Genomic DNA, 27,115 nt, shown 5'->3' on the forward strand with positions numbered 1-27,115 from the left:
TCGAAGCAACAGGGGTAAACCGACACCAATCAAGCAAGATTCTGAGAGCAGTGCACTTAAATTTATACACAAACAGTTACTTCAGATGAGAAACTCTTAACTGCTTGAGTTTATACAGAGATGTCTTCGAAGGACATTAAAACCAAGATATTTATTTTGCTAAGAAAGAAAACGTAGAATTGTCCCTGGACAGAAAAATAGATTTGGGGAGTGACTTGCAGCAGAAAGGGGAGTGTAGTTCAGAGGCACAGAGTGGTATCAGAAAAAAAGAGCTTGACAAGAAGCAGAGCATCGCCAAGCCATACAGGTCCACAAAACGGTTCCTGCGGAGGAATTCTGATTTCATTCAGGTAGGTTGTTGAATCTGTGAAGCGTTAGCAGTATCACAACCATGAGGAATGCTGTAAATATTACACAAATAATACGAGTCGACATGATTCGGGAACCACCCATATTGTTGCATCTGTCAAGAGTCCATTATTTTTTATTGCTGTATACTATCCCCTGGTATCAACATACTACATTTGGTTTACCTGTGAAACACCTTTGTGATATTTGGGTTGTTTCCAGTTTGGGACTATAACAAATAAACCTGGGTGAGCATTTGTGTACAAGGTTTTGTATGGATTTAACGTTTCCCTGTCATTTTATCTCGTAAATACCCAGCAATGAGACGGTTGGATCACGTGGCAAGACTTAATTTACCTGTTTAAGAGAAGGCCACTACTGTCCAAACATCGGTACCATTGTATATTTCCCACCAGCAGGGTATGAGTGTCCTAGCTCCCCCACATCCCCCTCCACACATGCGATGATCAGTGTTTTTTATTTTAGCCATTCTAATATGTATGTACTGGTACCTCATTGTGGTTTTAAAATATATTTTTTTAAGATTTTATTTATTTATTTGACAGAGAGACAGTCAGCGAGAGAGGGAACACAGCAGGGGGGAGTGGGAGAGGAAGAAGCAGGCTCCCAGCGGAGGAGCCCGATGTGGGACTCGATCCCGGAACGCCGGGATCACGCCCTGAGCCGAAGGCAGACGCTTAACGACTGCGCCACCCAGGCACCCCTCATTGTGGGTTTAATTTGCATCCCCTAATCATTAATGATGTTGAGCATCTGTTCATGTGCTTATTTGCCATCTATATATCTTCTGTGGTGAAGTGTCTATTCAAATATCTTGCCCATTTTTAATTGAATTTTTTGTTTGTTTGTTTGTTTTTTATTATTGAGCATTGAGAATTCTTTATATTCCAGCTACAAGCCTTTCTTCAGAAAAATGCTTTAAAAATATTTTCTCCAGTATGTGGCTTGTCCTTGTGTCTTAGTAATAGTGTAATTTGGAGAGAGGAAGTTTTTAATTTTGATGAAGTCCAATTTAGATTGCTCAGGGTTTTTTTTTCTTTTATTAATAGTGATTTTGCTTTTTTATCTAAAATAATCTCTAGATAAAGCAAAGACACAAAGATTTTTCTCTTGTGTTTTCTTATAGAAATTGTACTTTTCGGCTTTATATTTAGGTCTATGAGTTCACTTTTTTCATGTAATAAGGTCAAAGTTCACCTTGTTGGTTATGGATATCCCATAGTTCCTGCGCCTTGTATTGAAATGTCTACATTGTTTTAAAATAACTTTTCGGGGCACCTGGGTGGCTCAATCAGTTAAGTGTCCACCTGCAACTCAGGTCATGATCTCAGGGTCCTGGGATCAGCCCTGCATCAGGCACCCTGCTCAGCAGGGTGTCTGCCTCTCCCTCTCCCTCTGCCCCTCCCCTCCACTCCTGTTCTCTCTCTCTCTCTCTTTCAAATAAATAAAATCTTTAAAAAAAATAAAATAGAATATAGAACTCTTCTTTTAGCTTTTGGTTCAGTTAAACATACCAATTTTTTTTTCTCTTTGCTTTTATGATGAAAAAAGCCTTCTCCAGCCAGAGATCAAATAAACTACATTTTCTCCAGGACTTTCAAATTTCTTCATCTCTTTTCTATTCCATGTTTTAATCCAATTGGATTTATTGTGGTAGACAGTGAGATTTTATATGTATACACATACATTTATGCAATGTAATTAATTAGAACTCTACGGGGTCCCTTACACCAAATGGTTCCAGTTGGTTTCAAAGGTTGCATGGAAAGCTAATACTGAAAGCACCAGAAGAACACATAAGTTTGATTCAGGATGAGGCAGATCTGAGATATGAGCTATGACTACATAAACGAGATCTAAAAATGGTAATATAATATCAAATACAAATTCAATGCTAATACATTTTGAAATATTGAAGAATCTAAGAATACATAAAAAGACAGGATTGGCTGAAAAAGTTGACAAACTGAATGTAACAATAAAATGGTAGACATTGGAATAATTTTCAAAGATTTGGCTCCATGAAATACTATTGGTCTAAATAGTGTTGGGGTGAATTCTTCCAAAAATTTCAAAGAAATTCCATGGTATGTAAACTGAACCAAAGAAGAGGAAAAGACCGAAAGTTTCCCGGTTACATTTGCAAAGCCCTTACGACACTGAAAAACAAAACTACAGTTTAATGTCAATTGTGCATATAGATGTAAAAAATCCTCAACCATTTTAGAAAACCAAATCAATCAAATCGAGAAGTCCAGAGAAAAATTGCCATCCCCAGTTGGGTTTTATTCAAGAATGTCATGGATGGTTCATTATGGGAATTCTATTAATATTAAATCAACAGAGAAAAATGATATTATTACCACAAAAACATTTTTCATTTCTGAGAGAATTGTAGATTCACCACAGTTGTAAGAAATGATACAGAAAAATAATATGGAAATAATATCCCCCATTTTCCCAGTGTAACATCTTACTGAACTATAGTCCATTACCACAACCAAGAATTTTATATTGACGAAATCTATTAACCTTATTCAGATTTCACCAGTTTTAAGCACACTCATTCACGTGTAAATAAAATTTTATCACAAGTGTGGATTCACACGACTACTCCCACAGACAAGACGCAGAAGAGTACCACCGTAAGGATCCCTTCTGCTACCTTTTATAGCCACAGACACTTCCCATGGCAACCACTCATCTGTTCTCTATTTCCACGATTTTGTCATTTCATTTGCAAGAATGTTATGTAAATAGAATCACACAGTATGTGCCCTTTCTGAGAGTGGCTCTTTTCACGCAGCATAATGCCCGTGAGATTCATCCGAGTTATCACGCGCATCAGTAGTTTGTTCCATTCCATTGCTAAGCATTGTTCCACGGTATGGATGTACCACAATTTTGTTTTTGTTTTTTTGCTTTCTTTAACCATGCACCTGTTGAAGGACTTCTGATTTTTCTAGTGGGGGGTTACTCTGAATAAAGCAGCTATAAAAATTTATGTACAGGTTTTTCTGTGAACATAAGTTTTACTTCTCTCGGATAAATCGTCCAATTTTTCCCAAAATGTTTTGTTTTTTTTTTAAGAGTGCCATTGCTGGGTCATATGGTATGCATATGTTTAGTTTTCTAATCAACTGTCATATGCATTTTCATTCTGCGTTCCCACTAGCAATGTATGAGTTTTCCAGTTTCTCTGCACCCTCACTGGCATTTGGTGATATCACTATTTTTTTTATTTCACCCATTCTTTTAGGTGTGCAGTAATATCTCCTTGTGGTTTTAATTTGCATTTCCCTAATGGCTAATGATATTGAACATCTTTTCATGTGCTTATTTGCCATCTGTGTATCCTCTTCTGTGAAATGTCTATTCATGTCTTTTGCCCATTTTCTAATTGGATAGTTTGTTTGCAAATATTTTCTACCAGTCTGTAGCTTGTCTTTTCATTATCTTAACAGGGTTTTTGCAGAGAAAAAGTTTTATTTTTGATGAAGTCCAATTTATCAATTTCTCCTTTTATGATTTGTTTTGGGTGTCATATCTGAGAACTCTTTGGCAAGCCCTAGATCCTGAAGATTTTCTCCTGTGTTTCCTTCTAAAGGTTTTACACTTTTACTACATTTAAACTTGTGATCCATTTTATACAGGAGTTAACTTTTGTATAATGTGGGCGACTTAAGTAGAGGTTCACTTTTCTACGTATGGTTATACAATTCCTCCTGCACCATTTATTGAAAAAAGCTATCGGTCCTCTACTAAATTGCTTTTATACCTTCGTAAAAAAAAAAAAAATCAATTGAATGCATTTGTGTAGGACTCCATCTGAGTTCTGTATTGTCTTCCACTTTTACATGTCTATCCTTCTGCCGATACCACATGTCTTGAATTACTATATAGTGTCCCTTACTTTTAGGTAGAGTGAAACCTGCTTTATTCTTCTTTAGACTTTTTTAAGCTATTCTAGAGTCTGTATTTTTCCATATAAATTAAACTTGTCTATATCTGGGAATTTATTAGGAGTTGCATTAAATCCATGATCTATTTGGGAAGAATTGATATACCTTCTATGTTAAGTCTTCAATCCATGAATGTGGTATGTCTCTTCATTAGTTTGACCTTCTTTGATTTCATTGGTTAGTAGTATATAATTTTCCCCAAAGAGATTCTACATATATATTATGTTAGATTTATAACAGTATTTTATTTTCTTTGGTGCAATTACGTATTGTATTTGTTTTTAGTTTTGGTCTCTAGTGGTCTGTTGCTGATTTATAGAAAAACAATTGATTTTTCTGTGTTGATCTTGTATCCTGCAATCTGGCTGAAATCTTTTTTTTTTTTTTTTTTGAGAGAGAGAGAGAGCACGCATGCACATGTGTGGTTGGGGGGGAGGGTCAAAGGGAGAGAATCTTAAGCAGGCTCCATGCCCAACGCAGAGCCATTGCGGGGCTTGAAATTATGACCCTGAGATCATGACCTGAGCTGAAATCAAGAGTCAAATGTTTAACAGACTGAGCCATTCAGGTGCCCCTGAAATCATGTATTAGTTCTAGGAGATATTGTTGTGATGTCCTGGGATTTTCTATGTAGACAATAAAATCATAATATCAACTACAAATAGGAATAGTTTTTTGTTTTTTGTTCTTAGATATGCATGCTCATTATTTCTTATTGCTGTGGAAGACTTTCTAGCACTATGTTGAATATACGTGATGAAGACAGATATTTTTCCTCGTTTATGATCTTAGGGGAAGAATTCAGTATTTCACCATTAAGTATAATGATAGACATGCATCATTTGAAGATGTTCTTTATCAAATTGGAGAATTTTCCCTCTGTTCTTGTTTTTCTGAGAGTTTTCACTATGAATTATTATTGGAATTTGTCAAGGGATTTCTCTGCATTAATTGATATAATCATATCATTTTTCTTTTTAGCTTATTGATATGGTGGATTACATTGACTGATTTTCAAATGTTGAACCAACCTTGCATACTTGGGGAAAAAAATCCCACTTGTACATGGTATATAATTTGTTCTGGTATATAATTTGTTCTATATATTTCTGGATTCGATTTGATAATATCTTGTAGGAGATTTTTATGACTAACTCCATGAGAGATATGTGTCTGTACATTTCTTTTGTCTTCCTTTTATCTAGTACTGATATCAGATATTGATACTAATCTCATCAAATAAGCTGTAAAATGTTCCTTCTTATTCTATTTTCCAAAAAAAGACTGTATAGAATCGGTGTTGCTTCTTTAAATGTTTGGTAGAATTGTCCATTGAAACCACCTGGGCTTGGAGATTTCTCTTTGGGAACTTTTTATCTACAAATTCAAATTCTATAATGGTTTATGACTATCCAGGTTATCTGTTTTCTCTTGGTTGAGTTTTGGTAATTGGTAGTTTTGAAGAATTAGTTCATTCTCCTAAATTGTTGAAAGTATGAGCATAAAGTACTATATTAGTATTCCCTTTGTTCGTTACAATGGCTAAAGAATCTGTAGTAATATCCTGTTTCTTTCCTGATGTTAGTGATGTTTGTCTTTTTTCTTTCTATTTTTGTCAGTCTTGCTAAAGATTTATCAATTTTATTAATTTCCACAAAGAACACACTTTTTGTTTCATTGTTTTTTAATCTGTTATTTTGTTTTAATTTCATTGATTTCTGCTCTTATTTTATTTTTCCTTCTTTTTGCTTGTTTTATGTTTATTTTGCTCTTTGCTTTCTAGTTTCTGCTTACAGGAACTTAGATTTTTAATTTGAGACCTTTCCTGTTTTCTACCGTAAGCAGTTAGTGCTATGAATTTTCCTCTCAGTGCTGCTTTAACTGTATCTTGTGTATCTTATAGGCTGTATTTCCAACCTACTTGTATTTCTTTGAGTTCTGTATATTTTTTAATTTCCTTTCACATTTTCTCTTTTACCTATGGTTTATTTAGAAAAATGTTGTATAATTTCCAAGTGTTTGGAGGTTTTCCTGTTAACTTTCTCAGTTTGATTACATAGTGGTCAGAGAACATACTCTGTATGATTTTATTATTAAAAAAGTATTTCTTAGATTTGTTTTATGTCCTAGGTTATGGTCTATCTTGTTGAATATTCTATGGGTTCCTCTTTTTTTAATGCTGTCTACCCAACGTGGGGCTTGAACTCAAAACCCTGAGATCAAGAGTTGCATACTCTACCAACTGACCCAAACAGGTGACCCTACTCTATGGATTCTTGATACGTTTTTCTTTTGATTGATTGTGTTCTTCAATTCTTCTATGTTTCTTGCTGGTTTTTTTTCTCTACTAGTTCTATCGATTGCTGAGAGTAGAGGGCTGAAATCTGCAGCCATAAATGTTTGTTTCTCTATTTCTCCTTTCAGCTCTATCAGTTTTGTTTCATACATTTTGAGGTTTCATGTTATTGGTATATGCCTATTTTTAGGATCATCATGCCTCCTTGTGGATTGATCTTTTTATCATTATATAATGTCCATCTTTGTCTCTAGTAATTGTCTTTGCTCTGAAGTCCACTTTATTTTATTAACGTGTCATTTCTGCTTTTTTAAAATTAATGTTGCATGCTACATTTTTGTCATTCTTTCATTTTCAACCTGCATTTATTGTATTTGAATTGAGTTTCTTGCAGACAGTATATTGTTGGATCTTTCTTCTTAAAATCCACTCTACCAATTTCTTTTACTTGATGTACTTAGATCATTTACTTTTAAGGACATTATTGATATGATAAACCTTAAGCCTGAAATGTTATTATTTGTTCTCCCAGTTTTCCTTTCCTCTGTTTCTCTTTTCTTTCCTTCCTATGGGATGGTTGTACGTTTCTCAGGATGCCATCTTGATTTATTTTCTGTTTTTTGAGTATACCCCTTTGTGTAGTTTCCTTAGTGGTTGCTCTATCAAAGTTCAATTTTTAAAAATATCATAGTAAAATGAAATTGAAAGGCTGTGCTCCTAACATAATAAAAAAATCTTAAAACGATTAAAGTCAGACATTGCAGCAAAACAGGAAAAACATCCTCTTAGGGATGTCTGGGTGGCTTAGTTAAGTGTCTGCCTTCAGCTTGAGTTGTAATCTCAGGGTCCTGGGATTGAGCCCCACATCGGTTCCCTGCTTCCCTGCTTGGCAGGGAGTCTGCTTCTCCCTGTCCCTCTGCCTGCCACTCCCCCTGCTTATGCTCTCTCTCTTTCAATCTGACAAATAAATAAATTTTTTAAAAAGTGAAAATAAAACATCCTCTTAAAGTCATGGAAATACAAGAATGCATATTATTGTCATTAATATTGAACTTTTTCTGAAACTTATTGCTAGCTCAATAAGACAAGAAAATAAATAAAAGAGCTCATACCTGGAGTGGAAGTTTCGAATTATGATTTTCTTCTTATATTCTAATCATTTGATTGACTTCTTAGAAATCCAATGAAAAAAATGTAATTGATATTTCAGTTCTGCAACAAGCTACAAAATAAACATTTGTAAGTAAATGGCTGTCTACAGTGAAAAAATCTAATAGAAAATATAAAATTCACAGTAGCAAAAGAAATCCTAAGAATAAACTTGTAAATCTATTTTTTTTCTTTAAATCCTAAAAATTTTACTGACCTAAGATAAAATCCAAAAGAGTGGTAGGACATACTATGATTTTGATTAAAAGGCTAAATATTCCAATACCAAATAACATATTTACCATGATTTCAATGACATTTGTAACCAAGCAAAGTTATTCTACAGTAAAAAAAAGAAAAAAGAAAAAAAACCATATAAAAACAGCTAAGAAAATTTAGAAATAGCAAAATAATGAAAGAGTACTTGACCTACGTACCGCTTATGTGTCTTAAAAAGCTGCAATAATTAAAACAGTGTGATGCTTGGGGCTCCTGGGTGGCTCAGTCATTAAGCATCTACCTTCTGCTCAGGTCATGATCCCAGCTTCTGGGATCGAGCCTGGCATCGGGCTCCCTGCTCGGCAGGAAGCCTGCTTCTCCCTCTCCCACTCACCCTGTTTGTGTTCCCTCTCTCGCTGCCTCTCTCTCTGTTAAATAAATAAATAAAATCTTTAAAACAAAACAAAACAAAGCAAAGCAGTGTGATGCTGGTCCTTAGACTAGCCAGGCAGATTAAAGGTATGGCATAAAACTCCAGAAATAAAATATAAAAAATATAATATTTTGTATATCACAAAAGTTGTATTTTAAAACAGTGGGAGAACTGGCCATTTAATTAAAATTTTCAAAATTGTTGGTATAAAACAGTGTACTGTATTTTTCATAAATTTAATTTCCTTTGAGTCTGGGAATATGGGTTTCCTTACATTTTTTTAAAGACAAGCTAGAGGTTGTAAATAACATTTTTCTTTTAAAAAGGTCAGATTTATTTATCAAATTTGCTTTTCTAAAAGTAGCAGATTCTTTCTTTTTTATTCCTAGTTTTTGGTTTTTTTTTTCGTGAACTATCTTGAGATTGTCTTTGTAAGTGATAAACTCATATTTAAATTGTCCATAGACATTGAAAATGTGTAGTATAATTAAGGTATTTATTTAATCACATCAAATTGGCTTCATGACCTGGATCTTATATACCCATTAATTTTTTGCTTATTATCTGTTAAGCATTCATAAAAGTACGTCATAGTCTCTCACTTCTGTTGATTTTCTGCCAATTGCCCTTTGTGTTTCTAACACTTATTCATATAGTTTAATGCTATGTAATTCTGTGTGTAAACTTTCATGAGCATTATTTTCTTTGGTGATATATTCTTAATTTTTAAACAAAAAAATATCTCTTGGTTTTGTCTCTTTTTTCTTTTTTTTTTTTTTTTGCCTTCAAATATGTTTTGTCTGATATTAAAATGTTAACTTATTTTCATCTATTATCATTAAGTGATATGCTTGATCCCATTTTCTTATTATGGTGTTTTCTTTTTATTTACTTTTTCCTTTTATTTTATTTTATTTTCCTCTTTTTGGCAATGTGAACTATGATCTATTTGATCAGCTTTCTTCTAGTAATTTTGACGTTATAGATCCTCTTAATTGTGCTAGTAAATGACTTTCAGACACATTTCTGGCCTTGGACTCCTGCTACTGACTCCACCAAGCATCAGGGATGCTTGTGAAACCTACTGCTCTGCTGCTTGATGTAGCCGTACCTGATCTCCACTTTATTTTATTTTATTTTTTTAAGATTTTATTTATTTATGTGACAGAGAGACAGCCAGCGGGAGAGGGAACACAGCAGGGGGAGTGGGAGAGGAAGAAGCAGGCTCCCCGCGGAGGAGCCCGATGTGGGGCTCAATCCCAGAACGCCGGGATCACGCTCTGAGCCGAAGGCAGACGCTTAACGACTGCGCTACCCAGGCACCCCCTGATCTCCACTTTAGATGTTTTATTCAAAATTGGAAAAACAGATTCTGAGTAGTGTACTCCCCATCCTGTTTGTGACCTGCTTTTGCCTCTCCAAACTGTCACAATTAGGTTTCTAACAGAATCGCTACTTATATCTCTTTGAAGCACACTTCTTTCCATGGAAGGCAGACGAGAGTTTTCTGTCAGTGTCTTCTTCAAATGCAACCCAGCTGCATAATACCTAATTTGAATTTCTAAAAATGTTTGTAAAGCCACCTTAATTTGTAGCATTGATTTCCTCCCCACCTTGTATCTGGTTTTTATATTCTTTTGCTCATCCTAACTGGAATCTATGGCGGAAGGGTTGATATTCATGCCCAAGGTGGCTCTTTACCTAGCTAAGACTGATCCTCGAGGCTGTGTGTGGGACATATTGTGGAAGAAGGCAGACGATGGAGGAATTTGTGAAACAATCACATTCTGAGCTTTTACAGTAATTTCAATTTTTCATATTCTGAAACTTCTTATTTAAAAACATGTCCCTCAACATACATATAATCATTATAAAAGCAACCCAAACCTAAGAATATGTATTTAGTATCCTAACTGTAGATATGGTTGGTTAATCTTTGTGTTTGCAAGCCTCGTATTTCAATCCATGAAGAAATTCTTATTCATCTCATATCCCTCCATGAGTAGACTTTCTTTAAAGGTAAAATGAACTACCACAAAAATATTAAGTTTCATAGGAGGATCAAGATAAGATTCTGAAATCATCACAGTTATAATTTAACATATGTAATTTTGCATATTTTCTTGAACTTCTCTTGAATAATTTTAATGATCAAATCTTATTACCTTGTTTGTCATTTATTCTTAGGTGTCTTTTAAAGGGAATAAAGATATGTTAGCCTGAGAGCCTGCCTAGCTCGGAATCTGTGTATTTTACAAAGATCATGCATTTTGCATGTCAAGAAAGACTGCTGTCGTTAAGTGTCTCCAACATAATAACACTGTTGTAAAGGGCTTCGGTGTTTTGAACACTCTTCCAAGCTGGTCAAAATGTGACATGACATACAACTTTTTCTCTCATCTGCAAATTTTCTTCAGAAATGATTACAGTCTTTTGAGCCCTTTTAAAGGTAACTCTCCCCTCCTCTTTCACCTTACACTGTTTTCAAAACCCCAAATAACAAGCCATCAAAAAAACAAACAAAACTAAAAATTCCTATCTTCTTAGCTCCGACTGAAGTCTAATTTATAGGTTAGCATAATATTTTTGGACTGTAAAGGTTAGGGGTTTGTTGGAAACCTCCCGTAGAATGGAAAATTTCTTTGTATGGTTAATTCACTCTAAAATGGCAAGCACCAAAAAAAAAAAAAAGAAAGAATCATACTAAACTTTGGGAAGAAAACTTAGAGACCATTTTGTCAAACTATCTTATTTATAGATGAGAAAGTTTGGCCCAGGGAAGTTCTATAATTTGTGTAATGAAAGAATCATAATGTCAGTTGCGTTTTTGTTTTCCAAGCAAAACAGGACGAAGGCAGAAAGTTGAATGGGTTCCCTGAATATTTCAGATCAAAAGAATCTGAGGGATCTGGATTCAGAAAGCCTGAGTATATGTTTGCCCTCGAGTATCAGGACAAAGTTTATTTGTAGCTTTCTTATCCACACTGTTTGCATCTTTCTGGTTAAATGCTTCGTCAGGGATGACCAGTTAAGCACAAGAAATTCAAGTCTCATTATTGTTCACATCTATTAATTACTGAGCTGTGAGTAGTTCACACTTCCTGTCACAACCCCCCCCCCCAGAAGGGAAGCAATAGCGTTACTCCTGGTTTACAGAAGTAAAAACTGCGCTCTTCTGTGTGAGAAAATTTAAGTACCTTGCTCAAGTGCCTACATCTAGTAAGAAAGTGAGACAAAAACAAAAAAAACAAATTGTACCCACTAGGCTAGACGCAAATCTTGGCTGATGAAAGCTTTATGGGGACACTTCTCCTGCTTCAGGGAGAGAGTCTAGCCACCAGCCCCCATCCACACCCCCCACCCCACCCCAGGGGATCTTGCTACTTGTGCCTGCACAGGGACCTTGGGCCTCTCTTCAGAGAACCTCTCTTCCCACTCTTTTGACCAGAGTGACAGTGTGAATGCCCCCTCCTTTCCTCAGGTCAGGACAACTGTCAAGTTTCATGGACACTCCAGAGCCACCCTGGGCCCAGACTGAGGCTGCCACTGCCTAAAATAATTCCCTCACCTGGCTTCGTGCCCTGCCCTGCCCTGTCCCCCATTCCCTCCCAGTTTCTCCTCGGAGCCCTTCCTCGTACTTCACTCCCACACGACTCCTCATTTGCCATCTGCTTCTAGAAACCCTGAGCTGAGAGGCTCTTCATTTTATCCCAGATGACCTGAAGATGTAGTCTCTGGTGAAAAGTGTCACGGCCAAATCTCGTTGATTTAATATTTGCCTTTTGCTCTTCTGTTGGACCACGAAGAAGATTCCTGTATCATAAAGGAATAGTTTGCGAGGAACGTCTACTCTTCTTGGAACTCCAAACAAGAAGGGTTGTCTGGACAGAGGCTTTCACAGAAATGATTACATATTTTCCCTTTTCAGCTTTGTTATGATAAAACATTCAATCCTTTGACCGTCCAGAGTGATTCTCAGCACAAATTCGAGTTCCGTCCAGCTTCCCTGGAGATCTGTAACACTGGTATGGGTTCCTCTCTCGTGTTTTGCCCAGGCTGCCTGCCTCCACCTCTCCCCCAGTGGAGGCATTCTGAAGCCCAGACCATGGCCAGGCAGCCAGCAGCGTGTCTATGTCTGTCTACCCTACGTGCTGCCACAGGCTAAAGAAGCGTGACCAGTCCTTCCTGATTGTCATAGTTCTCCAACCTCTGGGGGAAGAACACGGTTCGTAACTCAGTGACGTAGGCTCCCTTTAGCCCTGCCTTGTGTGTCTAGCTTCATCTCCTTCACTCCCTGCCTTGTTTTCACTCGTCTTCCTATGAAATTGCCCATATTTCCCCCAACTCCACGTGACCCCACCTTGGCTTCCAGACGAATCCAGCCACAGCGATCATCACAGAGGTGGAGCTAGTCTTCCAGAATTCCACAGGAACTACAGCTGCCCTCCTGGTAGACCTGAAGCAGGAGCTGTGCCCTCACATCTGACCCAGTGGCTGAGTGTCATTTAAAACTGGTCAGTTGTTGGGTGGCTGTTGATAAACTCTGAATGGATGTTGCCTTTTAAGATAAACATCTTTGGTGAGGGGCCTCAGGACCCATTGCCTTGAAGCCATACTTTTCCCTTCTAGGGAGGAAATGCGCCATTCCGCCATTCCGATAGAAGAATTGTATTCACCCAATTAGAATCTGCATGTTTGTAACCCCACCCCCCCACAGACACAGGTAGGCAGAGATATCCATCTCTCCAGTCAGAAGGGAACTTACACAATCATCTGCTGGCCTAGCCCCTTGCTTTGTAGAGGGGAAAACAGACTCAGAAAAGTGACGAGACCGTTGGGGATCCTTTTACTATGACATGTATTGATTTGAGGCATTGAAAAAAGAAACTATACAAACAGTGGAGAAGGGCTTTTCTTACAACTCACCATGGTGGTCGGTCTACACCGAGGGATCAGTACAGCGGCATCAAAGGGCTATCCGATTCTGAGTCAGAAGTCAGACTATCTCCCTACACAGTTGCGTTGGGATGCCTATGGGTTTCAAAAGAAATTACTTATTCGTGTCTCATATAGAAGCTTAATTTAAATACCAATGCTCCTTATTTCACAAATGCAACAAAACTATGAGTAAGAGGATTTACACCCAAGACTGCTTTGTCATTGCCACTCAGTCAGGCCTTCACAAAGAGAGTAAATGAGAATTCAAGGCAAGCACTCAGATCATTTGAGTCAAAAATCCATGAATGTATTTTCTCCTGGGGAGAGAAGACAGCCAACTGTAACCAGTTACCCTAGAAAGTGATGATTGAATGGGAGGTGACCTGTAGAGCCACAGAGCCAGGAGGGCTCCGGGGACAGAGGATGTCACTGGGTCCCTATGGTCAAGCAGGTTCTCCTAGTGGTCAGGATTGCACTGGGTGAGCCAAGTCAGAGCTGACATGTAGACTCTAAATCAGAATTATGTAGCCCTGGTTTTTTTAATAATAAATAGGCATTGCTGCCATGTGGCAATACTTGCTATTTTGCTATGATGACAATCTACGGATATCTAAGATATGTCTGAAATTCTGAGTCTAAACAAAGATTTGTGGATTCCAAAATGGCATAAGCCATTCAGTATTCAACTGTTGACAACTTTCTAGGTGGATTCCATCCTGATGCGGAGACAAACTGGCCATATATGACACAGAAGATGCTTTCCTTTGCCCACGTCCACCCACCCCCCAGGGAGACAGATCCAGAAACACCCCTGTGTCACCTGGAATTAACAAGATCAAGTGATGAGAGTCATAGCAGCCCTCTCTCCTGCCGAGGTGATTCCTGGGGGAATCAGCAATGCTTTAGAGAGTAGATGTTTTAACCACCATTTAAGTAATGGTGGAGAAAGGGTTAACTCAGAAGGAAAGTCTGCGCAGAGACCCAGAAGCAAGTAGGGGAACTATCAAATGCAGGTGCCTGGACTGTGGGGCATAACCTTGCTCCTTTAGTCGAAACATGCACCTGTGCACGTGAACAGAATCATCTCGTGTCCGGAGAGCATGGATTGCTGGATTTTTTTTTTTTTTTTTTTTTGCCTTCATAAATTTAGGTATGTTACTGTGCATTCTGTTCAATTCAATTATAACCCCAAATAATGCAAAATGACTTCCTAAAGCATAAACTGTGGGTTTTAGATTCGTTAACCTGTATACTTCATGACAGTCATTAAAACTGAAAGACTTAGACTTCTGCCCTTTCGGCTCAGGAGGGAAATATCCACTGTGTGTTTGTCATCCCGAAATAAAGGGAGCGCCTTACTGGGAGGCACCCCCTCAACCTGTCCCAGTCAAACAGAGAGCCATACATAACTTCCCTTCTGGGGCTGTGGAACTCACATGTCCTCAGTGAATACAAACGAGGGACAAAAACCCTTTTGTGTCAGGGCTCCACAAATGTGGAATCAGTTACCAGTCGATTTAAGAACAATTGGGAGCTTTTCCTGTTTTAAGATGGAACTGAAACAATACCTCATGATGACTAGAAGTTGTTATAATTGTTTTAATTGATGTTATTCTTGCGTTATTTCGGTTTATTGTGTATTTATATGCATTTGCTTATCGCAGGTCAGGCTTGAAAATGGGCCTTCGGCTCCATTTACATACCCAGTTAACAAATCAGTCACGTCATGGATGTATGTTTCTCAGCCCCACTTGTTTATATCAGATGGGCCTGCCATATGTACTCTCCATACATTTCATGCCCACATGTTTATATCACACAGATAACCCATCTGAGATTGATTTCAACTTCACTTTTAAGTCCTTAGGACCAACACAGCAAATATGCATCTTGAAATACAAGCTGAAGTTGCTATTTTGCCATAGAAGAACAAAAAGACCTAATGTCTTTTTAACTCTTTGTTACGGATCTATTTAAAGTCCTGTTCCTGTGGCTTGTTACAAGAATTCGCTGGAGAAGAAAGTTGCCATCGGAATGCCGCAGTTCTCAGTTTCACACTAGGCCTGGCTCCTCCCACCCCCACCGTCCCCCCACCAGCACGAAAAGCAGAGAGATGGCATAAACAAAGCCGCAAAAACAATCACTCGCGGAGAAATGCGTCCTAACATCAAGCATTTAAATCACGGCTGATGGAGAAATGGCATGTTCAATTTACACTCTATTTAAAAATGATAAACATCTGTACACACATTCCTACCTGTCTTTCAGAGCCCTGCATCCCAAACATAGCAAAGAAACCAACAAACACACATGCGGAGATGAGAGTGTGTCTCTGTCTCGTCGAGTCCGTTTACAAACTTAGGAGCCACAAATACACATCTGGGAAGTGTGTTTTTCTCTGAGCTTCGTGATGCTGATGTGTTCATTCATACATAATCACAGCCATGTGGTCACTCTTGCTGCCAGGCCCCACCTTTGTCGCCCTCGCAGGGGTGTTCGCGGGGTAGGGAACACAACTGGGGGGACAAAAACAGGCTTCAGAGACCTGATTTTGTTGCAGATTATTTCATCATCCAAACGGGAAAGTCATCCCATACGATAGTAGCATTTGGAATTCGGAGGAATAAACATGGGTGAAGAACAGAGTTCCTTCTTCAGGGGATGGGCCCTTAGAAGTTGCCTGGCTCTTAGATGTCAGCAGATGAATAGCCGACTCTGAACATTGCCCAGGGTAGTGGCTTGTAAGCAAATCCTCCGGGGGGTAGAGGAAGGACGGCAGTGTGTAAAGAGTATGAAAAAAAACCTGAAAAAGCTATTAGGGTCCATTGTGTCATCCCAGCTGCTACACAGACACACTTAGTCCATGTGTCAAAAACGCTTACTAAGTTTTTCTCTTAGAGGAAAATAAGCCATAAGTACACAATAGCCTTTGTCTCTTTCAAAGGCTGTCTAATTCAAGGGCTCTGCACATCTGTATTGAAGGTACAACCGGTTCTGCACCTAAAGCTCTTCCTACGCTCCCCACGGCTCCCCTGGAGTATCTCTGGGCATCACACAAGCCACTGGCAGGGGCCCCGGAAAGCTCTGTGCTGGGCACCCAGGAAGATGCAGGGCAGGCCAGGCCCCATCATCCAGGGCCTTGAGAATGGCTCCTTGTTCCTTTCAACAGACACGTGCTCGCAGGACGCTCAGGAGTCCCATCATGCATTTCAGTTCATGCACTCACTGGATCCTAAGGACCCAAAGGCTCCGAGGGGGTCCAAATGCTTCAGTCACAGCTGGAGACGCCAATGAAGATGACCATTTTCAAACATTCGGGGCGGGACTGAAATGCATAGAAAGAGGTGAAATTATCTTAAGAAAAATAACCATCACTAGGGGAAGACAATAAAAACCATATGGGATAGAGGCTCATTCCATTGTAAAGACCGGAAGCGTCCTCAGGGACGATATGGGACCAACAAGGAATTCGAAGGACAAAGTAGTGGAATGATTTGTAGAAAATTGCTTAGGTCATGACCGGCTGACAGTGCCTGCGCCCAGGTCTCCGGACTCGCGGCATTCCCTACTACACCACACTCTTCTCCACACACATGGGTGCCCTCCCTCTACAGAAATAAGAATAGGGGGCCCCAGAAAGAATATATCACGTCAACTAAATTATATGCGAACCTGTTTATATACATTGAAACTCTGGGAAGAGTTTTAAAATACGTTGTATAATATAATATGTTGTAACATATTTATCAGTAAAAAGGTATGTAAATGATTCCATGTTACCCAAGACCTTTTCTTTTTCCACTCTAAGATTAGCCCACCGTACTATTTCAAGGCAGAGTTGAAACAACTAATCTATTGCAAGAAGTGGTTTTTCAAGATTCCCAAATGATTCCCCCTCCCTCTTTTTCAAGCCCATTGCCATTCAAATCACATCACAATAATATTCCGCATGATAAGTGTTCAGTTTGGGGGTGCCTGGCTCAGTGGGTTAAGAATCTGCCTTTGGCTCAGGTCAGAATCTCAGGGTACTGGGATCGAGCCCTACCTTGGGCTCCCTGCTCAGCAAGGAATCTGCTTCTCCCTCTGCCCCTCCTCCACCCCCACCCCCCATCCCCACTGCTTGTGCTCGCTCTCTGTCTCAAATAAATAAAATCTTCTGAAAAGAGTGTTCAGTTCAAATATCAAATTATTCCACTGCAGGCCTATGGCTGTCACCTAAAATTATGTATTTCTAATCATTCATTTGCTAGAATTCTTTGAATTCAGGGAATCAATCTTGCAGTGGAACACAAGTGTAGCATCACAAATGAGATATGCCAGCTTCAGACTTTGTGGTTGCGGTTTTATAACTGGCACAGAGGTGGCCACTGGCCGCGTCCGGGGATATAGAGAGGGAGTATAGCCACATTCTTTCTGGAAGGCATTGGTTTGTAAACAAATAACTTCAGTAGACTTTGTTTAAAAAAATAGAAGCAGTGGCTTAGTAAAAATTTAAAACAGACAGCACGGTGCTTTAAACACAACTAGTTGTTTTCATTGACATCAGTGGCAAAACAACCGCTAACACATAGTAACCATCTTCTTTTAAACAGATAATGCAATAACTAGGTGAGTGTTGTAAACTCAAACTCTGTGTCAGAGAAACCTGACTTAAGTAGCAAGATCAGGAGATGAGCCAGCTGGAGGGAAGCACGCTGCTCTTTTTTACCCCGATCTATGCACTAGACAGTTTTCCCTGCTCGCCATCGGGCCGCGCAAGGAGGGGATGGCTGTGGGTAGACTGGACTCCGTGGTAACTGGGAGACTGAACCTACTTGATGCTGGAGAGACGCTAAGTGCCAAGGATATAAAAATGCGTAACTGTGCTTGCCTTACAGTAGCTCACTGCCCTACGGGAAGGAGTACCAAGTATTTAAAACAAGTAACTGTAGCAGGTGAGATTTTACATCCAGGGGCCGGGGGCCATAGAAAGCATTAAAAACCTGTTACCTGAATCTTAACAGGTGGAAAAGTCTGTCTCAAAGAGGCTGAGTAGGAGGAAGGCACTTCGGGCAGAAATCATTACAGGTGAAGAATGGACACGGAAAAGACAGACATATTTATTGGATTGAAAGTTGATCGGTATGAAGTTTGGTTGGTTTTTGTTTTAATCTTTATGCTTTTGATATTTTCCAAGGGATATGCAGTAAACTTTTATCGTTTGTAGAATCAAAAGAGAAAAAGAGCTAATGCTCAAAAAATCAAGGTTGACAAGGGTGAGATGCTGCAAGAGTTTGGGCTTTTCTGGGTAGACAATGCGGAGTCAAGAGGGTTCTTAAACAGGGAACGTGGATGGTCAGTTTGCAATTTAGAAGGTGAATTTGGAGTCCGTGAGAACAAGAGGTAGACCGTGGTTATAATTCTGAAAAGGTATAAAGGATTTGGAATTGGCTAAATGTATAAATCAGAAATTAGAAACGTTTTATTTAATTTGTAATTCCCAGAGTAATTTCCATTGACTGCCTAAAATGTTCTTTTAAAAAATTCAAACGTCTTCTGATTCTGGTCTCAGAATTTCACATAGAGTTAGAATGTTAAATTATTAATGCTTAGTGATTATCTAGTGAAATAATCTAACGACTTCTTTTAAGAATACAAAACTCATCTTTCATTAATGTCAATTAAAAACATACAAAGCCAAGAAATACAACATCGAATTGTTTAAAGTATATTTCCTGGATTGTGTTCACTCAAAAACACTTCTCTACAGAAAAACTTGTGCTCAGTGATGGTGAAATGATCTTGGCCTGAGTGGTAATTTAGGCTCTATCTACCAGGAAATGTAAGCATACTTCCGAATAAAATGAAAGCTTGCCTTTAAACAATCAATTTAGAAATTCAGAATTCTTTTAAAGTATGTTACATTCACAAAGATATGCTCGTAAGATCGACATAGTGTAGTATTAGAGTGCTTTTATTTCTTATGAATGATTCCAATTTACTTGATTTTAATGCAGTTGAAAGAGTTTGGGATAAATACAAATGTATGAAAACCACAGGGATCTCTAAACCATTTCACTGATCTCACAATAGACAAGATATTGCATATCTAAAAACTCAAGATTATGGGAGGTTAAAAGAACATTTTGTAGCACCGTGATTTCAAGAGAAGTTAAGTTTGTAATGGCAACTAACCAGGGCTGCTGGTTTCTTGAATGGAGTAGGTGCAGTGTTGCAGAAGTAATATGCATCCCTTCCAGTGGAAGGAACTAAATGAGTCATTATGAAGATACTCATTACTGGCTGTTTCACTTAATGGCTCCATGAAAAGATGTATCAAGGGCTACAAACTTTGTGACCAATAAGAGAGTGGAGAAATAATGAGGTAAACTTGCCCAATCTTTAGGCAGATAAAATTCCAATAAGCCACAGTAGGGGGTGAGTGTTTGGGGTTGTACGTTCCTTGGTTCAGGTGCCAAGCGTTTTTCTAAAGCCTGATTGAAACCAGGAAATGACAGAGGGAGAGAGAGGGAGAGGGATAGAGAGAACCCACCAGCAATACAATTTTATTCCTTATAGAAAGCGTGTTTCAATGTTCTTGTCACATACTTGTTTAGACATTATTGAGTGTTATGTTTCTGTAAAACATTTCAAAGGTTGATGGAAGTTGTACATTTCACGAATTATGAAGTAGTACACTGAGCACTCTCTAATAACAGATGTAATAAATGTAATGCATGTATTTTGACGCTAATTTAAGAATACTGTTCCTTCTCTTGACACTGTAATGTAAAGATGCAGAATGTGAAACCCCTATGTATATAGATATATATCTGTCCCCATTCGCGTAGATCCCCACGTCTATGATGTAAGGGGAGAGAGGAGTAAATGACACACCAAGTTTTATACCCCAGAGAGGACTCGACTTGAAAATCCCAAACCCGTCCCAATTAATCACACATTAAATTCAACCTCAGCCATTTCTCGGCAATACTTCCAAATTTACAAACCCTCCCTCATCTTCTCTAACTTCTGTTAGTGCGAAAGCTCATCCTGATATTTAACCTAAGTCTGCCCCGCTCCAGTGTAAGCCTATTACTTCTTGTTTTGTCCCCATTGACTAATGAGAATAATTGGTCCCCATCCTCTTTATAATATCCCTTTATGTAGGAGGAAAAGAGTTATTATGTCTCCCTCAGGTCTTCTTTTCTGTAGATTGAATGTGTCCAGTTCTCTTAACCTTTTCTCATGGGTCACATTTTCTAAACCTTTTATCATTTCTGATGTTCCCTTCAGAGCTCCGTCTAATTTGTTCTGTCTGTGAAAGGCGGGATGCCCCAAACCAAGGCTCCAAGTGGAGCCTATCCAGCTCAAGTCAAACTGAATAATTGCGCAGCTTGCTTTAAACGTGAGCACCTCTTAACATAAACGGCTATAGTCCAACTTTTCTTGGCAGCCGGTCATATCTGCTGGCACTTTATTATGTTCTCCACTCAAACAGTGCACCTGGAGAGGAGACTGATTGCCTTTCCTCTGACGAGTTTTCAGACTCTTCTAAACAGAGATACACTTGCTGGACTATTTTCACTAACCGGACCCTTACTTGGGTAGCATGGTTTTTTCTAATAAAGCTCTTGTGGTTGAATACCAAAGTTTTGTTTTCCAAATTATATATTCAAGCAAATTTACCTGATGTGACTTAAAAAACAAACAAACACAAACTTGGTTTTTTTAGAGGAGCTTATGTTCACTGCAAAATTGAAACGAGAGTGCTCATTTATCCCCTGTCCTCACGCTCTCACAGCCTTCCCTGCTACGAGCATTTCCCCGCCAGAGAGGCACATTTGTTACAATCAATGAACTTGCGTCAGTAACATGCAACAGTCCATAGCTGACACTGGGGTTGCCTCTTGCTGTTGCACATTCTGTGGGTTTGGACAAATGAATGATGTATGTCTATTATGCATGCATAATACCTATATTATATGCATAGTTACATGTATTGGGACATGTATCATTCATTATAGCATCATACGGGTTGGTTTCACACCCCTGAAAACCTGGGCTCCCTCCTGCCTCCCAACCTGTTGCAACCATTGATCTAAAATGACTTTTGCCTTTTCCAAAATGTTACATGGTCAGAGTGCTACACTACGCAGCTTTTTCAGATGATATATTTTTTTAATTCTTTAAAACAAAAAACCCTCCATATTATTCTCAGTAGCCAGATCCACTCTGAATTCGTGCCCCACAGAATCTTCGAGTCTAATAAAATGGTTATTCTTAAGGACTGAGTTCTGGAATAATTTGCTACACAGTCATAGGTAATTGGAAACTTTGAAGAGATGTTGAGATTAGGTCTTTAGAACTGCTAGTTGGTACAACTTTCTCTAAGGATACATAGTACTAACCAGAAGCCAGAACAACTCCTATATAAACAGTATATCCCTGTTTGACTCCCCGGAATACCTGCAAAATTATTCCAATGATCGGAAATCAACAAACAAACAATGCAAGCAAAAGGGAGGGAGGAATACACTTTCTAATGGAATCCTTTCTTCCTTTCAGCAATCAACACTTACTTTGAGATAACTTAAGTACACATCTCATTTTCTAAAACCTTCTTCCACCAGTCTAAATGTTAGCAATTTGTTACAGCATGTCTCGGTCTTCAAAGACACGGATTCAGATTATCATCAACGGATCACCATTATATTTTCTCTCGCAGAAATTGCTTCTGTTGACACAATGTAATTAGCGTGCAAACAAAGAACAAAGTTCACATCTCAGGCCAGTAACACTGATTCTGCAGTTGGCAAATTCCACCTCTGAAAGCTGCCCTTGTTCTGCTTCTCCCTAATACCTTGTAAGACAGGATGAAAAGTTGGCAAATGGTATGCTGTGATGTTTTTCATCAGAGAGTGAACTTTCTGCGGTCCCTTCCTCTTTCCTTCTCACAGAATGTTGCAAGCCCAGGTAATCACTGCTCCTCTGCAGAGATTCCGAGAAAGGGCTCCTGTTTCACTTTCTTATCACATCAGATGATTCCTCAGAAAGATTTCTCTACTCTTTCCTTCATTTAGAGCTGAAAATATGCTACAAAGCCAGGCAAGGCGGAAACAGCTTCTTCTTTCTGTCTGGTTTGAGTGTAGTGAGGTTTTGGTTTTCTAAGCAATGGAATCCCTTTTCCGCCTTTCTTGTTCTTTCTTTTCCTTTTGCAGACGTGTATCTTCAGTGCATTGGTGTAACTGAGCTAAATGCCAAGAGAGCTCCCTGCTGTGCGCCGCCCTCCACCTGCCTCCCCTCCCCTGGCCATAGAGATGGGAGCTATTTAATTTTGGAAATGACATTTCTTTACAGTCCTTCTAAGATAGCAATTTATGTCAATCATCCAGGATCTCCCTCTGCCAGTAACAATGTCAATGGACTTGAATTTCCTATTGACTTTGGGGTGAGAGGGCTATCTCTTTGACTCCTCCGAGCGGTACTTTTCACTACTGTATAGAAAAGTTTACTTCCCAAGGAACTTTCCTTCTGCTCTCAGACCTAATCTAACCTTCCTTTTATAGTCTTAGAGAAAAAGGGAAAATTCTGCACAATGTCTCATTGCCAGGAAGCATGGGTTTAGTTGGCTTAACTCCATCTGAGGGTCGTATGGTTTTATCCCATAAAAACTTGGATATAACTCAGGGAAGGGATTGACGTGACTGGAGTACCCAAAGTTCGTGATATCAGTGCATTGTTGCTTCCTAGGAGTAGCTGTGAAAATTCACCTGAAAACAGTCCTACCTGTATGAGTTTCTAAAAAGCGCTAGGCTCGCACAAATAAAACAATGTGTCTCTTTATTAGTATTGTGAAATTTACAGAAAATGTGTATGTGTCACAGGGCTGGAGGAGGATTAGATTTCAATTCATATTGTTCCTCCCAAATGCATAATCGGAATTCTTTTGTGTGTCACTCAGACAAATCAAACGTGTGTATCTGAAGGACACAGGGTACAATTTTATTGTTAAGATGAACAATAGGTATATGATAAAAAAAAAAAAAAACACCCTTGTATAGTGTCTACTTTCCTCCACTCTATGTGAATATGTTGATGACCTGAATATTTTTATTTTATAGATAGTTTACAAATTCTACTTTGAAATGGTAAGAAAAGTTATTGTCATCCAGAATGAGATGATGTTTTCTTTTTTTTTAATATTTTTTTATTATATTATGTTAGTCACCATACAGTACATCCCTGGTTTTTGATGTAAAGTTCGACGATTCATTAGTTGCGTATAACACCCAGTGCACCATGCAATACGTGCCTTCCTTACTACCCATCACCAGCCTATCCCATTCCCCCGCCCCCCTCCCCTCTGAAGCCCGCAGTTTGTTTCTCAGAATAAATGTGAGATCAGGTTAGAAAGGTGAATGGTAGGATTCTATTACCAATAAGCCACATTTTGTTCTCCTATGGGAATGATGTGTGTTTTAGAAGTAATGATTGCTTTTTCGTTTGTGGGGTGTGTGCGTGTACGTGTGTGTGAATTCAAAGAGCATTTAAACTCAGGCGAAGCTTTGGCAATGCCATATTACTCAGATCTATCTCTTTTCTGTCTTCAAAAAGAAAGCATTCTGAAGACCAAATCTTCAGAAATTCCCTTTCCTTGAGGCTGCTGGAAATTCCTTGTCTCATTCTTGAACAAATGCTACATGTCCCTCTATGGATTCATCGAATGTGTTCTTAATGCCAAAGTGGTTAATCCGTGTTTGATTTTTCCCTTTAAAATTTTGGTTTGGGGGTTTAGGGTGGCAAGTAAAAATTCAACCTCCTTTCCCTCCTGGTTCAGAATGCATGAAGAATTAAGACACAGGAGACAGAAAAGAAAATGAAAGTATCAGCCATATTACTACCAAAACTGATTGAAGAATTTGGTTTAGGTATGTACCAGTTTGGTGATTTTACCATCTGATTGTGGTCCTCCATGGGCAAATCCTGTTCTTCTAAGCTTGACCTTGTAAGCTTAGGTCAAGCACAGACCTAAAGATATTGACTTGGTGCACAGGTGTGTCCAAGAGAGCAGGCTACAGGGAACCCAGCACACTCGGATTGTTTTCTCTAACTCGCTGTTCACATAAAGTCACTCCTACCCAACCAGAAAGGAGTGAAGTTGGGACAGATTTAAACTGGAAGACTTTCTTCTGTATTTTTCTCTTCTGGAAAGTAAAACAACCACCTCCTTCTCCGTATGGAAACCCTAGGATTGGGTAGTTTCTTCTTGACATCTGAAATCTACTCAAACATCACTGGGGAATAATATCTAGATCAAATCGTGTGGGTACCACGCTTCTCAGCATGTCTGCCCACTATAAGCTCTCAATTAGTGTTCTTTTATTGTTGTTATAATGTACCATTGTCAGGGGCGCCTGGGTGGCTCAGTGAGTTGAGTGTCTGCCTTAGGGTCAGGTCGTGATCCCAGGGTCCAGGGATCAAGCCCCACATTGGGCTCTCTGCTCAGTAGGGAGTCTGTCTCTCCTTCTCCCTCTGTCCCTCCCCCAGCTTGTGCTCTCTCTCTTTCTCTCTCACTCTCACTCTCTCAAATAAATAAATAAAATATTTTGAAAAACTCTTACTATTGTCACCTATAAAAGTCAACAGCACCTTCATATTCCAAAGACAAAATATCCTTTTCTAAATAAAATAAAATAATCTACTTGGCACTTTGAAAATGATGCTAAACTTTTTAGAAATAGCTATTATCCCTTTAATAGGAACTGTTACAGATTCCTGTTAATGAATACTGAGAAACACACCAGCACAGCATTGAAACCTCTACTTCTTCTACCTTAGTCCTCTCCTCCTTGATTCATTGTTTTCATGGACCCTAAGTACATACCATTTAATAACATTTAATTAGTTACCATCAACTAAAGACAGACCACAAAGACTCCTCTTTTGGCCAACGTTTCTGGAATTAACCACTGGAAGGGTCTGGGTATGGAATTAACCACTGGAAGGGTCTGGGTATGATGTATGCACACTGCTTCTCTCTTGACCAGTGTATGCGCCCATAAGGTCGTTGAAGGGATAACTGTGTGGAGTCTGGAGCTCAGTCGTGGTGACTCAACAAAGGTATGATGAGGCTGCATGGAGAAAAAGCTGGCATTGCCCCAGCGGCATTCCCAATGAACATATATCCCATACGCACGCGGACATGATAAATAATTGTACTATTACCAAGAATGTTCCAAATACTGTATTGACTCCATTACGTGATGGAGTCACTGTACATGCCTTATAAGAAAAGTATCATCACCTTTACGCTACAGATGCACAAACTGGGTCTTCTAGAACAGAAGCGACCTCCTGAGGATGCAAGAGTAGTAAGTAATACAGCTGGTTCGAGCTCATGCCTTGTAACACAAAATCAGGCTTTATTTCTCTTTAACACCAAGATTGCCTTCTTTAAAGGGCAAAAATGCTCAGAGGTTTTTGGTGGGCTTTTTTTAAATCTCGTTTTTTTTACTAAATATGTGTTATGCTTTACGATGAGCTAGGTACTGGGATAGCCTGAAGATAAAGCTACATCCTGGACGATTACAATCCTGCAGGGCACAGTAAGTACTGAGAAGGGGTAAGGACGAGGCAGGCCATGGAGAAGCACCTACAGGGGCCATGGGCTTTGTCAGGGCTCTTGGTATTCAGAAAAGGCCAGTACTATACTGTCTCCACTGTCATCTGAATCCTTTCAGGACAAAGATGTATATCCAGCTGGGTCCACCCATCTTTAATCTGGGTTGGATTGGTGTCCATGTCCAGTGAGTTTAATGAAAGAAGTCTTAAGAAATTACAGTCAAAGTTTAAATTCATGTAAATCATATGTAAGATCTTTGGAAGTTGATTAGCACCCGATAACACCAGATAATGAATTCCTTGGATAGTTGGAAATTAATGATAACTTTTAGAGCAAATTGGGACAATAAATTGGAGAAGCCTTTTTTGGGAAGACGGTCATTTCATCCCTCTAGAATAATTTTCATTCATGTAGGAATTCTTGGTTCCAGCTTTCTGAATGTGATCTGGGGTATGGGCATTGTTTGGGCATTGCAGTTCTTTTGTAAAGGTGATTTGGCCAAGCAAAATCCCAGGCAAATTCTGTTTCAAATTCCCTTGGCCTCCACAGAAGCCATCAATTTAAGCTACCTTCTGTCTGGATTTCCCCTGCCAACAATTTGCTGCTTGATCATTGTTTCCAATTGCTAAAGTGACCCTTAACTATGGCTACTAGAGAATTCCCTGGTTCCCACAAAGCAATGGAGAAATCCTAGACCAGTGGGATTTTTTTATATTAGTCTCGTGCCCCTTGCAAATACTCAGGGAGCTGCATTTTCTCTTGCCCTAAATAGGCACTCTTTGAAACGCTGATGATGGGAGTGACATCAGAGCAGGCGGTGACACAGCAAAGACAAGCTGCTGTCTATAAAGATCTACTTGTCCCCCTAAAGGCTGTTCTCTACAGTGCCAGAAAATAGCTTTTATAGCTTTAGTCCACCACCCAGAATGTTTTGGGGGGCTAGAATAGTCAGAAAAGGATATAACCTATTTCTGGGCATTAGTTTAGGTATGGTATCTGAAAAACTAAGCCCTTTGCTTTATAAAAATAACACCTCCAAGTTGACACTCAATGAGAAAACTTTGACTCTTGTAGCAAGAATGAAAAAGAATAATTCTGAGAAGGGACTACAAGGTTTGGTCATTTTTGCACCTGGGCTCTCGTTG

The sequence above is a fragment of the Ursus maritimus genome, unplaced genomic scaffold (genome assembly GCF_017311325.1).
Source record: "Ursus maritimus isolate PB19 unplaced genomic scaffold, ASM1731132v1 scaffold_6, whole genome shotgun sequence".
In the NCBI taxonomy this organism is placed as follows: Eukaryota; Metazoa; Chordata; class Mammalia; order Carnivora; family Ursidae; genus Ursus; species Ursus maritimus.